At 42.8% G+C, this 14,927-nt stretch overlaps 1 long non-coding RNA gene across 4 annotated transcripts in view; it reads right to left on the bottom strand.

Moving 5' to 3' along the window:
- The window catches only part of LOC140729081 (uncharacterized), a 136,404-nt gene that overhangs the window by 62,722 nt on the left and 58,755 nt on the right, over positions 1-14,927 (bottom strand). For all 4 annotated transcript variants that reach the window (XR_012099263.1, XR_012099259.1, XR_012099261.1 and 1 more), the window contains exon 2: positions 4,667-4,727. This is a non-coding gene — a long non-coding RNA (uncharacterized lncRNA). The remainder of the gene's footprint in view (positions 1-4,666; positions 4,728-14,927) is intronic.

The following is a 14,927-nucleotide window of genomic DNA, read 5'->3' as shown; positions in this document are numbered from 1 at the left end:
TATTAGAGTTGATAATGATGAAAAAAAATTATATAAACAAAATTATTTGCCATTATTAAAAAAAGTAAAAGAGGATCTTGATAAATGGATGATGTTACCAATAACATTAATAGGTAGAGTTAATGCTGTAAAAATGAATATATTTCCTAGATTGCAATATTTATTTCAAACTTTACCAATACAATTACCTCAGAAGTTTTTTCAAGAACTGAATAAATATGTAAGGAAATTTCTTTGGAAAAGAAAGATGTCAAGCATATCATTGGAAAAATTGACATGTAAATTTGATTTAGGAGGGTTACAACTTACAAATTTTAAGAATTATTATAAAGCAAATCAACTTAGATTTATAGCGTCTTTTTTTGATGAAGAAAAACCGGCATGGATTAGAATAGAAGTAGATAAGATAGGAGAAAACATACCAGAAGATTTTATATATAAATGGGAATCCAAATGGAGAAGGGAAAAAAAAGAATCTCCTATATTAAGACACTTGATTGATTTATGGAATAAGGTAAATATGGACGATGAGATAAGGAAATCTTTATTAGCAAAAAGTACTTTAATTCAAAATAGGCTTATTCCTTTTACAATGGATAATAAACTTTTACATAATTGGTTCCAAAAGGGGATTAAATATTTAGGGGATTGTTTTGAAGGAGGTATATTGATGTCGTTTGATCAATTAAAAAATAAATATAAAATATCAAATAACATTATTTTCTGTTATTTTCAATTAAAAGCTTATTTACGAGAAAAGCTAGGTCAAACAATGTTGATGCCAAAATCTAGTGAAATAGAAATATTAATTCAAAAAGGAAAAATTAAAAAAATTATATCTTGTTTGTATAATTTGATTCAAAAAACAGACAATTAAATCAGGAATTCATAAATCAAGACAAAAATGGGAATCTGATTTGAATGTTAAAATTGATGGAAAAAACTGGTCAAGATATTGTTCTGATAGTATGAGAAATACAATAAATGTTCGACTTAGATTAATACAATATAATTTTTTACATCAATTATATATAACACCACAGAAAATAAATAGATTAAATTCAAATATGTCTGACCAATGTTTTCGATGTAATCAAGAAATTGGTACTTTTTTACATTCTACTTGGTCTTGTTTTAAAATTCAACCATTTTGGATAAATCTAAGACTTTTATTGGAACAAATTACTGGAGTACAACTCCCACATAGTCCAGTATTATTTTTATTAGGAGACATTGAAGGGACAATACCGAAACTTAAATTGAATAAATATCAGAAAAAATTTATAAAAATTGCATTGGCAGTAGCCAAAAAAGTTATCGCAGTTACTTGGAAATCTGATTTATATTTAACTATGGATCGTTGGAATAATGAAATACATAGTTGTATTCCACTTGAAAAAATTACATACAATTTAAGAAATGAATATGATATATTTTTGAAAATTTGGCTCCCATACTTACAAAAGATAGGATTAAATACATAGGTCCTTTGAAGATAAAATTATAAAGTAATTGGGGAAAGTAAAAATAAATATTTTAATTATTTTGAACTCCATGGAGCATGTGGGGATCCTCCAATATCCAGGCAATCTTTCTCTCTCTTTTTTTCTTTCTTTAGATAAGGGTTAAGGGGGGGGAGGGTTAAGGGGAGGGGGGAGGGTCAATATTATTTTTCTTACTATTTTATTATCACATTTATTCTTTGTGATTTTCTAAAATTTAATAAATAAATATATTTTTTAAAAAAGACATTTGCGAAGATTTGGCATGTCATCTAAAACTTAGGCAAATTTCCATAGATGAGTGGTGGAGATTCTATTGACATCATGGCCTGGTATGGGAACACCAATACCCTTGAACAGTGTGTTCAGGTGCCTTGCCGTTCAGGGTGGGCGATCATATCTCTTCATCCATCACAGTCCCTGACCCTCTGAATTGTAGTTGTTGCCTCCCCTGTTTCTAACCATGATGTTAATCCATCTATCATTGTCATTCTCTCTCTGCCTCTGCTTCTTTTTCCTTCCAGCTTCCCAGTTGTAACTAAACATCCTAATGTCTCTCTTCGCATGATGTGTCCAAAAAATTTTGATCGCTGTTTTCTGATGGTTTTAAGTAATGTACGTTTTGTTTTTGTTCTCTGTAGAAAGACTTCGTTGGTTATCCTGTCTGTATATGATATGCATAGCATTCTTCTGAGGAGCCAAATTTCTGCTGCATTGATTCTTCTTTCCATTGCATTTGTGATGGCCCATGACTCGCAGCCATACATCAATATAGGAAGAATGCAGCAGCCGAGGGTTCTAAGGCGGATGTCAATTGCTATTTTCTTTTTTCTTTAGGATATTTCTCATTTCTGTAAATGCTGTTCTTGCTATTGCTATTCTTGCTTTTATGTCTGTTTTGCATTTGCCATCAGATGTAACCCATGATCCAAGATACCTGAAGTTGTGAACTTGCTTCAGGATTTCATTTCCCAATACAATCCTACAGTTTTGGGATATCAGGTTTCTTTTATATTACCATTACTTCCGTTTTCTTTTTGTTTAAGGTTAGGCCAAGTCTTTCGCTCACTGTGTTGATGGTAGATACTAGTTTCTGTAAATTTACTTCATTGTTTGCTATCAGTACTGTGTCATCCGCATAGCGGAGGTTGTTGATATTGAATCCTCCTATACTTATTCCAGGTAGGTCTTGTATGGTTCTCATGATGCTTTCACTGTACAGGGAAAACCGGTCTGGTGATAGAACACAACCCTGTCTGACTCCTCTATTTATTGGCTGATATTCACCAATCTCGTTGTCTATCTGTATGGCTGCACTTTGTTGCCAGTAGAGATTCCTGATTATTCTTAGATCTTTTCTGTCAATATTAATCAACATAGTAATAATTGAACAGAAAATTCTTTAAAAAGTAATGGATACAGCACAGTACATTTCAGGTAAAGTCACCCTATCATTGATCACATCTACATGGAGAACTGTTGCAGGGAAGCAGTATTCATCATTAGGGAACCCCACCATCCAGGTCATGCTCTCTTCTCACAGCTGCCACCAGGTAAGAAGTACAGGAGCCTCAGAACCCACACCACCAAATCCAGGAACAGTTATTACCTCTCAATCATCAGGCTCTTGAACAAGAGGGGATAACTTCACCTTGCTGACCCCAACACTAAACAGTTCCCACAACCTATAATTTCACTTTCAAGAACTCGTCATCTCATGTTATCAATATTTACTGCTTATTTATTTATTATTATGTTAATTGTTTCTTCTGTTGGTACTTTGAACTTTGAAATGTACTACAAAATCCTTAGGCGCGCAAGTTGCTTGTCAGCTATTTCAGGACTTGATCAAGACAAATCAGGAAATGCACTTGTTGAGTTTTGCCAGATAGAAATAAGATTCTGAGTTAATTAGAAGGAAGAAGCTAAAAATTTCAAAATACAGCACAATGACATTCCTTGTTTGATATTCTGAATTTGCTGTTATGCCTTGTGCAGGTGCAGTATTGGAAATGCATTCCAAACACTCAACAACCTTTTGTAGAAGTTTTCTCCAGAACTTTATCCCATAGCTTCCTGCCTCCAGCAATGTTCCTGTTTACATTTTTGCTCTTCCTGTCTTGTTGTTTCTCCTGTCTTTGTTGATACTTTAATTCATCCAAAATATTTAAATATTTTGAATCACCAGCATTGGTAGGATGAAATTAATCTTTCATTTTCTCAAGCATGTTAAGATCATATATCTGGCCTGGAACTTGAAACTCGATTGAATGTCCTACAACCTGAAGTACATGTAACTACATGAAAGCAAACCTTAACATAAAAGCACACATTCACTTCAATCAGACCTAGATTCTTCTTATAGAAAGAAATGCAGGTATTTGATACCCCCCATTTTTAATGAAACTGCTGACATTGCTCATATTTCTTTCCCACTTTTCATGCTCACACTTATTCCTAGCTCTCTCTCAATGTACAGTCTGCTTTATTCCATAGGTACTACTCTTGTGTTAATAATCAACAGTTCAGGCATCTTTAGAATTAAAGATTTACCAATGCTGAAAAATGGATAGTTCAATAGCACTGTCCTCTTTGTGATTGTGTGTGAGGGATAGATAAACTTTGCATCTTTCTCTGATACTGACATTTCTTAGATTTCATCAACATGTCAAACCTTGAAATAGACGGGCTTCGGCAGCAGAAGACCTCAAACATACATTTAGTGGCCACTTTATTAGGTACAGGAGATACCTGTAAAGTGGCCACTGAGTGTAGTTCAGTTTTATTAAGAGGATACTAAACAAACTTCTAATAATTTCTAAAGTTATTTTCCCTATTTTCAGATACAGAGGCTGCAGTGGATATGTTAGGTAAAGACCCTGAGTATATTGTTTTTACGCTTTGGTACTTACAGTATGCACCAATTCCACAATGCACTGGAACGAGTGTTCTCCTTTTGCTTTGATAGGATCAAATTTCTCTGCTTTCCCGAGTAAACTCTTTCAATTCTTAAAATATTTCAGTGAGTCTAATATAAACCCTTTAATTAGGTGATGTCTGTTAAGGCTGAGGGAGATCTTGATGGAACTTCATATGTGTGTGCATGAAAGGAAAGCAGTTAAGGAAATGGTTGAGATAGAAATAAACAGATAAAAAAATCCTACCTGTAATAGATGGATTTTTTGAGGGAATAAGTAGTGGGGAACTTCTCCTCACAGCCAAAATCTGTAGAATATAATGGTAAAAGGTAATAGTTTTAGATGGGAACTGAGAAAGAACATCTTGGCCTAAAGATGGTTGGAATCTGGAACACACAGCCTGAGAGACAAACACTTGGACTGCCATGCCACAGAAAGCCTTAGTACTAATATAGACCGGTACTTGTTGAAAGGTTTGAACATAGTGGGTCAAAAGGAATGTTGCTTTGCTTTAAGGCCCTAAGAGTCATTAAACAGCTTTATTTTACTGGCAACTTTGATGCAAGTCATCACTTTAATGAAAACTTACTTCAAATTTCAAGCCACTTTTCCCACAGAGGAATCTGGTAATAAATGACATAGACATAAGCTTAAATATAAAATATTTAGGAGAAAGCACAGGAGCAACTTTCAATCTAGAGGATATAAATATTTTCCAGAGTTGGTAACTGATGCTGATGTCAGTCCAATATTTAGCTTCCGTTTAGATAGGTACAGGTTGAGCACCCCTTATCTGAAATTCCAGAATTCGAAAACTTCTGAAATCTGAAATTTTTTTGAGTTCTTATATGATGTCACAAATGGAAAATTCCATAAGGCACCGGGAAGGTTCCTAGGTGACGCACAGGTCTCTGCACACCACAGACAGTTCTGCAGTGACCTCACGTATATAATGAACAGAAGTTAAAGAAAAATAGAAAATCACTGCATAAAGTGAAAAATGAAAATCTCAATCATGTATAAGACCATAAGACATGAGAGCACGATTAAGCCATTCAGCCCATTGAATCCACTCTGCCATTCCATCATGGCTGATCCTGGATCCTACTCATCACCATACACCTGTCTTCTCGCCATATCCTTTGATGCCCTGACCAATTAGGAAACAATCAAGTTCCACCTTAAATATACCCATGGACTTGGCCTCCACCACAGTTTGTGGCAGAGCATTCCATAGATTTACTACTCTCTGGCTAAAAAAAAAATTCCTCCTTACCTCTGTTCTAAAGGGTCACCCCTCATATTTTGAGGCAATGCCCTCTAGTTCTGGATAGCCCCACCATAGGAAATATCCTCTCCACATCCACCCTACCTAGTCCTTTCAACATTTGGTAGGTTTCAATGAGATCACCTAGCATTCTTCTAAATTCCAGTGAGTACAGGCCTGAAGCTGCCAAACACTCCTTATTTGTTAACTCCTTTGTTCCTGGAATCACCCTTGTTGTAAGAAGAGAAAGGGTTAAGGTTAGACTGTGCTAAGATCTAAGCTTACAAAACATATGCTGACACATTGCTAAATAAGGATATAAGATTCTTGCAAAACTGTATAGGTACAATCTGTACCTTGTGGTAATCATGAAGAACTAAAAAGGAGTCATTAAGCTAGGAGCTGAGAGCGGAGGTGGATGAAACAGATGAAGATAAGCTGTACTCTTGTGGCTAACTCCAAGGCCGATAAGTGTTTGAAAACTTGGCAGACATGGCTCTGCGGATGGCTAACTCCAAGGACAGAGGATATGAGAAAATGTGTATGTGACCCCCGAAATGTACAAGCCTGTGGGGAGGGGGAGAGTGGAGCTGACTATGAATAATTGTAGGAATGATACAGCAACTGAGGGACACGTGATAACCTACTTGAAACTGTATAAAAGGAAATGAAATGTAATGCTCTGGGCTCAATACTGCTGGAGCAGTTTTGGGTCCGACTCTGCAGACTCGTGAAAAATAAAGCTTTGCCGCTTTGCAGTTTGCTGAGACTCAGAGTGTAGGATTATTTCTGACAGCTGGGGGCTCGTCCGGGATCCCCACTCCGGTCGTGGAGGGCGAGAGGAAGGACATCGGAGAAGGTGCACCCTGCCGAGTTCGGCAGTCCCTGATTCCTTGCTCGTCGTCTGAAACGGCTTGAGCGAGTGAGATCCGGACAGCGCAAGGCGGCAAAGCAGGGAGGAAAGGAGACGGTTCTACGGCACACCGGGTAAGTGAGACTAGCTAACTGAGATCTAGGTGGGTGTGACCGGGTAAAGTAGGTGTGACGACACCTAGAGTAAAAAGAACCGGGCCGGGAAGGGAATAATGGGAGGGGGAAGCTCAAAGGAAGAGGAGCCGGAGAGTTCGGGTTTGTTCCCGAAGGTACCTCCTGATAGCCCCCTCGGTAGAATGTTTGCAGGATGGGGATATGGACGAACAAAGGGAAAGCAGAAAAAGAGAATGGTAGAATATTGCAAATTATGGTCCAAACAGCCAATAAAAGGGTCCTCGGTATGGTGGCCACCATTTGGGTCAGATGAGGATTGGGTTAGACAGGCCTTAAACATATATGTAAACTCTAAACCAAATGTGAGAGAGGAAGAAAATGAGTATGCCTCTTGCTGGGTTCCCGGACCAGGAGACTCCGCAAGAAGTTTTAAACTAGAAACTAAAACTAAGGAGGAAGAGCCTCCTTGGGAAGTGTTGAATCATCTACCTCCCCCTTATGTTCCCCGGCCCCAGCAGCCCGAACAAGCTGCTAGTGCTCCGCATCCGGATGATCCGCAACGGCAGGCGGAAGAGGAGAGAGAGAAAGGAGAAGGGGAATGCCGGGGAACCTAAGTTTCCCCTGTTAAACCCGAACTGGGATAAGCAGACCGGAGAAGGTCAAGGAAACATGAGAGACATGAGGGAATTCCTGATAAAGGGAATAAGACAAGCGGTCCCCAAGGGTCATAACTTCACTAAGGCGTTCGGAAGCCACCAGAACCCCGATGAGACCCCAACTGACTTCCTGGATAGAATTCGGAAAAATATGCAACAATATGCGGGGGTAGACCTGGAGACAGAGGTGGGACAACAGCTAATTAGGGTAGAATTTGTATCGAAAGCCTGGCCAGACATTCGGAAGAAACTAGAGAAGATAGAGGACTGGAATTCAAAACCCTTGAGTGAATTACTGCGAGAAGCGCAGAAGGTGTTTGTAAGAAGAGACGAGGAGAAACAGAAAAAGACCGCTAGGATAATGGTTCAGACAGTACGGCAAGTAACCACAGAAAACAGGGAAAAGAGGGGAACGTGGTCAGACCGAGGCAATGGCCAAGAACCAGGAAGGAAAACGCGAAGGACTCTAAGATGCTTCCACTGTAACGAGGAAGGACATTTTAAACGGGAATGTCCTAAGTATCGGCGAGAGGTCAGGTCATATGCCATGATGGAGGACGAAGACTAGGGGGGTCGGGGGTTCCTACCCTTGGGGAGAAGAAACTATCGACAGGAACCCCTGGTAAATCTGAAATTAGGTCCCCAAGGGTCAGATACAACCTTTATGGTAGATTCGGGTGCTGAAAGATCCAGTGTAATCCAGATACCTCCCGGCGCCCGAACAGGAACAAGAGTAATGAAGGTATCCGGTATCGGAGGAAAAACGATACAAGTGCCCATTGTGGACAATGTGGAAGTCGGATATGAAGATAGGGCAACAAGGCAAGACCTTCTCCTGCTGCCCTCGGCAGGATTCAACCTATTAGGAAGGGACCTGCAAGTGCAACTGGGCATTGGAACAGTGCCGAACAATGGAGAAATAATAGTAAAATTATTCGCATTAAAAGAAGAGGACGACCAGAAAATAGAGCCCGAGGTGTGGTATAGAGAGGGAAATAGGGGAGGATTGAACATCAGCCCTCTACAGATCACCTTGCTACCGGACGGTCGCCCAGTAAGGAGGAAGCAGTATCCCATTGCGATGGAAGGAAGAAAAGGGCTGCAGCCGGTAATTGAAGGGCTGATCGCAGATGGACTGCTGGAAGAATGTATGTCGCCATATAATACCCCCATCCTCCCGGTGCGAAAGCCGGACGGGACTTATCGGATGGTACAAGACCTGCGGGGTCTAAATGCAGTAGTCCAGACCCGATACCCGGTAGTACCCAACCCGTACACCCTGATGAGTAAAATCTCCCCTGACCATGAATGGTTCAGTGTAATAGATCTAAAAGATGCTTTCTGGAGTTGCCCGCTAGAAGAAAGCAGTCGGGACATGTTTGCGTTTGAATGGGAAAATCCTACAACAGGGCGGAAAAGACAACTCAGATGGACGGTCCTGCCGCAAGGATTCACTGAGTCACCTAACCTATTCGGGCAGGTCTTGGAGCAAGTACTAGCGGAATTCCAATGTGCTCCAGAGAACCAACTGCTACAGTATGTGGATGATTTATTACTATCCGGGCCAACACAGAAAGGGGTGCAGGAAGATACCATCAGATTACTGAACTTCCTAGGGAAAAAGGGGCTACGGGTCTCCAAGAAAAAGTTACAATTCGTGGAAAAGGAAGTAAGGTATCTGGGACACCGGGTCAGTAAGGGACAGCGAAGCATTACCCCAGAAAGGATAGCTGGAATAACAGGGATGTCGCTACCTCGTACCAAGAAGGAGATACGACAGTTCCTGGGGTTAGTGGGGTATTGTCGAATCTGGATTGAGAATTATACTCCCCTGGTGAAATTTCTGTATGATAAACTCGGGCAAGATGAGCAAACAGTAAAATGGACAAAGGAAGAGGAGCAAAAATTCAACTATATCAAGGGGCAATTGATCCGTGCTCCGGTGTTAGTCTTGCCAGCCCTGGAAAAACCATTCCAGCTGTACGTCAACAATGCCGAAGGAATGGCCCAAGGGGTACTCACCCAACTAAGAGGAGGAAAGCGGCAACCCGTGGCTTTCCTGTCAAAAATGTTAGACCCGGTATCGCGTGGATGGCCCACCTGTATCCAAGCAGTGGCAGCGACAGCGGTATTGGTAGAGGAAGCCCGGAAACTAACCTTTGGAGGGAAGATCACAGTGCATTCTCCCCACTCGGTCAGCACCCTACTAGCCCAGAAGGCACATCGGTGGCTCACTGACTCCCGCATTCTAAAGTACGAAACTATACTGATGACCGGAGAAGACCTAAACTTCGCAAAGGATTCCAGTTGCAACCCAGCCCAGTTCCTCTATGGAGGACTAGAAGAAAAGGAGTCAGAACACGACTGTATTGAATTGCTGGACTTGCAAACAAAGAGCCGGGAGGACTTACAGGAAGTTCCCCTGGGAGAAGGACAGGAATTGTATATAGATGGATCCTCACGATGTATTGATGGAGTACGGCACAGCGGATATGCCATCATTGACGGAGAGACTGAAAGAATAGTGGAGTCCGGGAGATTACCGGGAAACTGGTCGGCCCAGTCATGCGAATTATACGCACTCCAGAGGGCTCTGAGGATATTGGAGAAGAGGATCGGAACAATATACACTGACTCTAAGTACGCCTATGGGATAGTACATACCTTTGGGAAGATATGGAAAGAAAGAGGACTGATAACGGCCAGAGGAAAGGGACTGGCACACGAGCAAATGATAAGTATGACATTGGAAGCCCTGGCCCTACCAACTGAGATTGCGGTAGTACATGTACCCGGACACCAAAAAGGATCAACACCTGAAGCAGTAGGGAACCGTCTAGCCGATGGGGAGGCCAAACGAGCAGCCGTTGAAGACCCGATCCAACTCCTGACCTTGATACCAGTGAGGGAAGGACTTACTAAACAACCTATGTTTACCCAAATAGAGATTGATAGCATGAACCAACTAGGAGCCCGAAAAGACACTGATGGTAAATGGACGGTCCCGGATGGGAGACAGGTACTAAATAAGGAAGTAACCCGCAACATCCTCCAACAGTTGCACCATCAAACCCACTGGGGAGTACAGGCCATGTGCGACACAATTCTGAGGGACTATGTATGCAAAGGAATATACACACTGGCCCAGCAAGAGATAACTGGATGTCCGACGTGCCAGCGGATAAACAAGAAAGTGATGCGATCCACTCCAAGAGGTGGCCAGCCACTGGCCATGAGACCGTTCCATAGAGTCCAGATCGACTTTACCGAACTACCCTCAGTGCAGAGATGGAAGTACCTGTTAGTAATAGTGGATCATTTTACCCACTGGGTGGAAGCATACCCGACCACAAAGGCCGATGCGCCTACAGTAGCCCGAATACTACTAGAAAACATAATCCCCAGATATGGGATCATGGGGTCCATAGACTCGGACAGAGGGACACACTTTGCCTCCAAGACGCACCAGTTGATTTGTGATGCATTGAGTATCCAATGGAAATACCATACCCCGTGGCATCCCCAGAGTTCGGGACGGGTGGAAAGGATGAACAGTACCTTAAAGGCGCAATTGACCAAATTAATGCTAGAAACCAAGTTACCCTGGACTAAGTGTCTCCCCATCGCCCTGTTAAGAATCCGAACAGCACCCAGGAAGGATATAGGAATCTCCCCCTATGAAATGCTGTTTGGACTCCCGTATTGGAATAAGGTAGAAGGGTACCCCACGCTACAAGGGGGTGATATTTTTATAAGGAACTATTTACTGGCACTATCTCGTTCCTTTGCAGAACTGCGGAAGAAGGGTCTCTTGGCCCAGACTCCGCCGCTCGACTTTGCTTTACATCAGATCGTGCCTGGAGATTGGGTTCTGGTACGGACCTGGAAGCCGGAGAAGTTACAACCACAGTGGGAAGGCCCTTTCCAGGTCCTGTTAACCACCGAGGCGGCCGTACGAACAAAAGAGAAAGGGTGGACCCACGCATCCAGAATAAAGGGACCAGTTAAGCCTGAGGGACACACGGAGTGGACCTGTGTTCCCAGTGAAGAACCGTTGGTGGTGAAACTGAAAAGGCAACAAAAATGAACTCAATGTGGACTGTTACATTATTGACTGTAATATATTTAATTCTGTATGTGGGAAAAATAGAAGGGAAATGTGACAAGTGTAGGAACCGAGTTTTGGAGAAAGGAAAAGAACGACCCGGGGCCCTTGTGTCACATTCACATGTAAATGACCAATGTTATGGAAAAGAAAAAGAGGAATGTGAAGAGGGAGGAATAAAATATACCCTGAAAAAGAACAGGGGATACCCCGGTGGATCAGTGAGAGAAGAAAAAGGAGAAGGGAGAAGTTGGAGTGTACGAGAAAGTACATGCCCTGAGACAGAATGGATATGTGAAAGGAAAGAAAAAGGAAGGGCAGAGTTTGGTGGAGTCAGAGAAGAATGGGGAACCTATGGAAAAACAAGACCGGAAATGAAGGAAAACCTGTTTATAGACTTAGCAACTCGAATAGCTACAAGTTTAAATGTAAGTGACTGTTGGGTTTGTGGGGGACCCCACATGAGCGAGCAATGGCCATGGATAGGTGAGAGTTTGAGTGTGTGGGAGCTATTGGCTCATGATTGGGATAAGAAAAGGACTGGGAGGACGCAAGAATGGAAGTTAACAAACTATCCGGAAGGACAAGTATGTGTAGAAAGAAAAGGGAAGGTGAAAGTAGGAGAAAGCCCATGTCAGAGTATAAAGTTGGCTAAAACAAAAAATAATGCCACTTGGTGGCCCGAGGAGCCGACTTGGTACATAACTAAAGGGGCAAAGGACAATTGTACGGCTATGGGAAACAATTCGGGAATCTGGAATTGCAGTGGGCATAACCCGTACGAAGGAATTCCCAGTGTTTGGAAAGCCTGGCGGAAAGCAAGGAAAGGAGGATTTGTCCCAGAAGGTCTGTTCTGGATTTGTGGGAATCAGGCATACACCAAATTGCCGAAAGGATGGGGAGGAGTTTGTTTCTTAGGCCTTATAAGGCCAGAGTTCTTCCTCCTACCCCAGGATGAAGATAGGGAATTGGGAATCAAGTTATTTGACTCACTGAGAAGGGAGAAGCGGGAGATAAAGGTGGGAGAATGGGGCGACGAGTGGCCTCCAGCACGCATCATTGAATATTACGGACCAGCAACTTGGGCCCAGGATGGGTCATGGGGTTACCGAACCCCGGTATATATGTTAAATCGAATAATACGCCTACAAGCTGTAGTAGAGGTGATCACCAACCAAACCGCATTGGCTCTGGAATTGCTGGCTGAGCAGCAAAGCCAGATGAGAACAGCCATATACCAAAATCGATTAGCATTGGATTACCTATTGGCCTCCGAGGGAGGGGTCTGTGGAAAGTTCAATCTGACAAACTGTTGCCTAAAGATAAATGATAATGGAAAGGCAGTGTTGAAAATATCCGACAAAATTCGGAAGTTGGCCCATGTGCCAGTACAAACTTGGAGATCCTTAGGGAACCTGAGTTGGCTGGATAGTCTGCTGGGAGGAAGCTGGTGGCGAATAGCCCTGTTAATATTTGGCGGAATACTCATAATGATAATCATATTACCATGCTTAATACCCTGCTTGAGAGCATTAATAACGCGAGTAGTAGTACAGGTAATGCAGCCAGGGAACCCAGCTGACCCGGCTAAAATGCTGTTGCAACGAGGCAGAGAACTGGAAGAGTGGAATCCCTGGACAAATCCTTAGCACACTCTAAAAAGAAAAAGGGTGGAATTGTAAGAAGAGAAAGGGTTAAGGTTAGACTGTGCTAAGATCTAAGCTTACAAAACATATGCTGACACATTGCTAAATAAGGATATAAGATTCTTGCAAAACTGTATAGGTACAATCTGTACCTTGTGGTAATCATGAAGAACTAAAAAGGAGTCATTAAGCTAGGAGCTGAGAGCGGAGGTGGATGAAACAGATGAAGATAAGCTGTACTCTTGTGGCTAACTCCAAGGCCGATAAGTGTTTGAAAACTTGGCAGACATGGCTCTGCGGATGGCTAACTCCAAGGACAGAGGATATGAGAAAATGTGTATGTGACCCCCGAAATGTACAAGCCTGTGGGGAGGGGGAGAGTGGAGCTGACTATGAATAATTGTAGGAATGATACAGCAACTGAGGGACACGTGATAACCTACTTGAAACTGTATAAAAGGAAATGAAATGTAATGCTCTGGGCTCAATACTGCTGGAGCAGTTTTGGGTCCGACTCTGCAGACTCGTGAAAAATAAAGCTTTGCCGCTTTGCAGTTTGCTGAGACTCAGAGTGTAGGATTATTTCTGACAGCTGGGGGCTCGTCCGGGATCCCCACTCCGGTCGTGGAGGGCGAGAGGAAGGACATCGGAGAAGGTGCACCCTGCCGAGTTCGGCAGTCCCTGATTCCTTGCTCGTCGTCTGAAACGGCTTGAGCGAGTGAGATCCGGACAGCGCAAGGCGGCAAAGCAGGGAGGAAAGGAGACGGTTCTACGGCACACCGGGTAAGTGAGACTAGCTAACTGAGATCTAGGTGGGTGTGACCGGGTAAAGTAGGTGTGACGACACCTAGAGTAAAAAGAACCGGGCCGGGAAGGGAATAATGGGAGGGGGAAGCTCAAAGGAAGAGGAGCCGGAGAGTTCGGGTTTGTTCCCGAAGGTACCTCCTGATAGCCCCCTCGGTAGAATGTTTGCAGGATGGGGATATGGACGAACAAAGGGAAAGCAGAAAAAGAGAATGGTAGAATATTGCAAATTATGGTCCAAACAGCCAATAAAAGGGTCCTCGGTATGGTGGCCACCATTTGGGTCAGATGAGGATTGGGTTAGACAGGCCTTAAACATATATGTAAACTCTAAACCAAATGTGAGAGAGGAAGAAAATGAGTATGCCTCTTGCTGGGTTCCCGGACCAGGAGACTCCGCAAGAAGTTTTAAACTAGAAACTAAAACTAAGGAGGAAGAGCCTCCTTGGGAAGTGTTGAATCATCTACCTCCCCCTTATGTTCCCCGGCCCCAGCAGCCCGAACAAGCTGCTAGTGCTCCGCATCCGGATGATCCGCAACGGCAGGCGGAAGAGGAGAGAGAGAAAGGAGAAGGGGAATGCCGGGGAACCTAAGTTTCCCCTGTTAAACCCGAACTGGGATAAGCAGACCGGAGAAGGTCAAGGAAACATGAGAGACATGAGGGAATTCCTGATAAAGGGAATAAGACAAGCGGTCCCCAAGGGTCATAACTTCACTAAGGCGTTCGGAAGCCACCAGAACCCCGATGAGACCCCAACTGACTTCCTGGATAGAATTCGGAAAAATATGCAACAATATGCGGGGGTAGACCTGGAGACAGAGGTGGGACAACAGCTAATTAGGGTAGAATTTGTATCGAAAGCCTGGCCAGACATTCGGAAGAAACTAGAGAAGATAGAGGACTGGAATTCAAAACCCTTGAGTGAATTACTGCGAGAAGCGCAGAAGGTGTTTGTAAGAAGAGACGAGGAGAAACAGAAAAAGACCGCTAGGATAATGGTTCAGACAGTACGGCAAGTAACCACAGAAAACAGGGAAAAGA

This window comes from Hemitrygon akajei, chromosome 6 (genome assembly GCF_048418815.1).
Source record: "Hemitrygon akajei chromosome 6, sHemAka1.3, whole genome shotgun sequence".
Taxonomy (NCBI): Eukaryota; Metazoa; Chordata; class Chondrichthyes; order Myliobatiformes; family Dasyatidae; genus Hemitrygon; species Hemitrygon akajei.
This window is presented reverse-complemented; position numbering and strand designations above follow the sequence as displayed.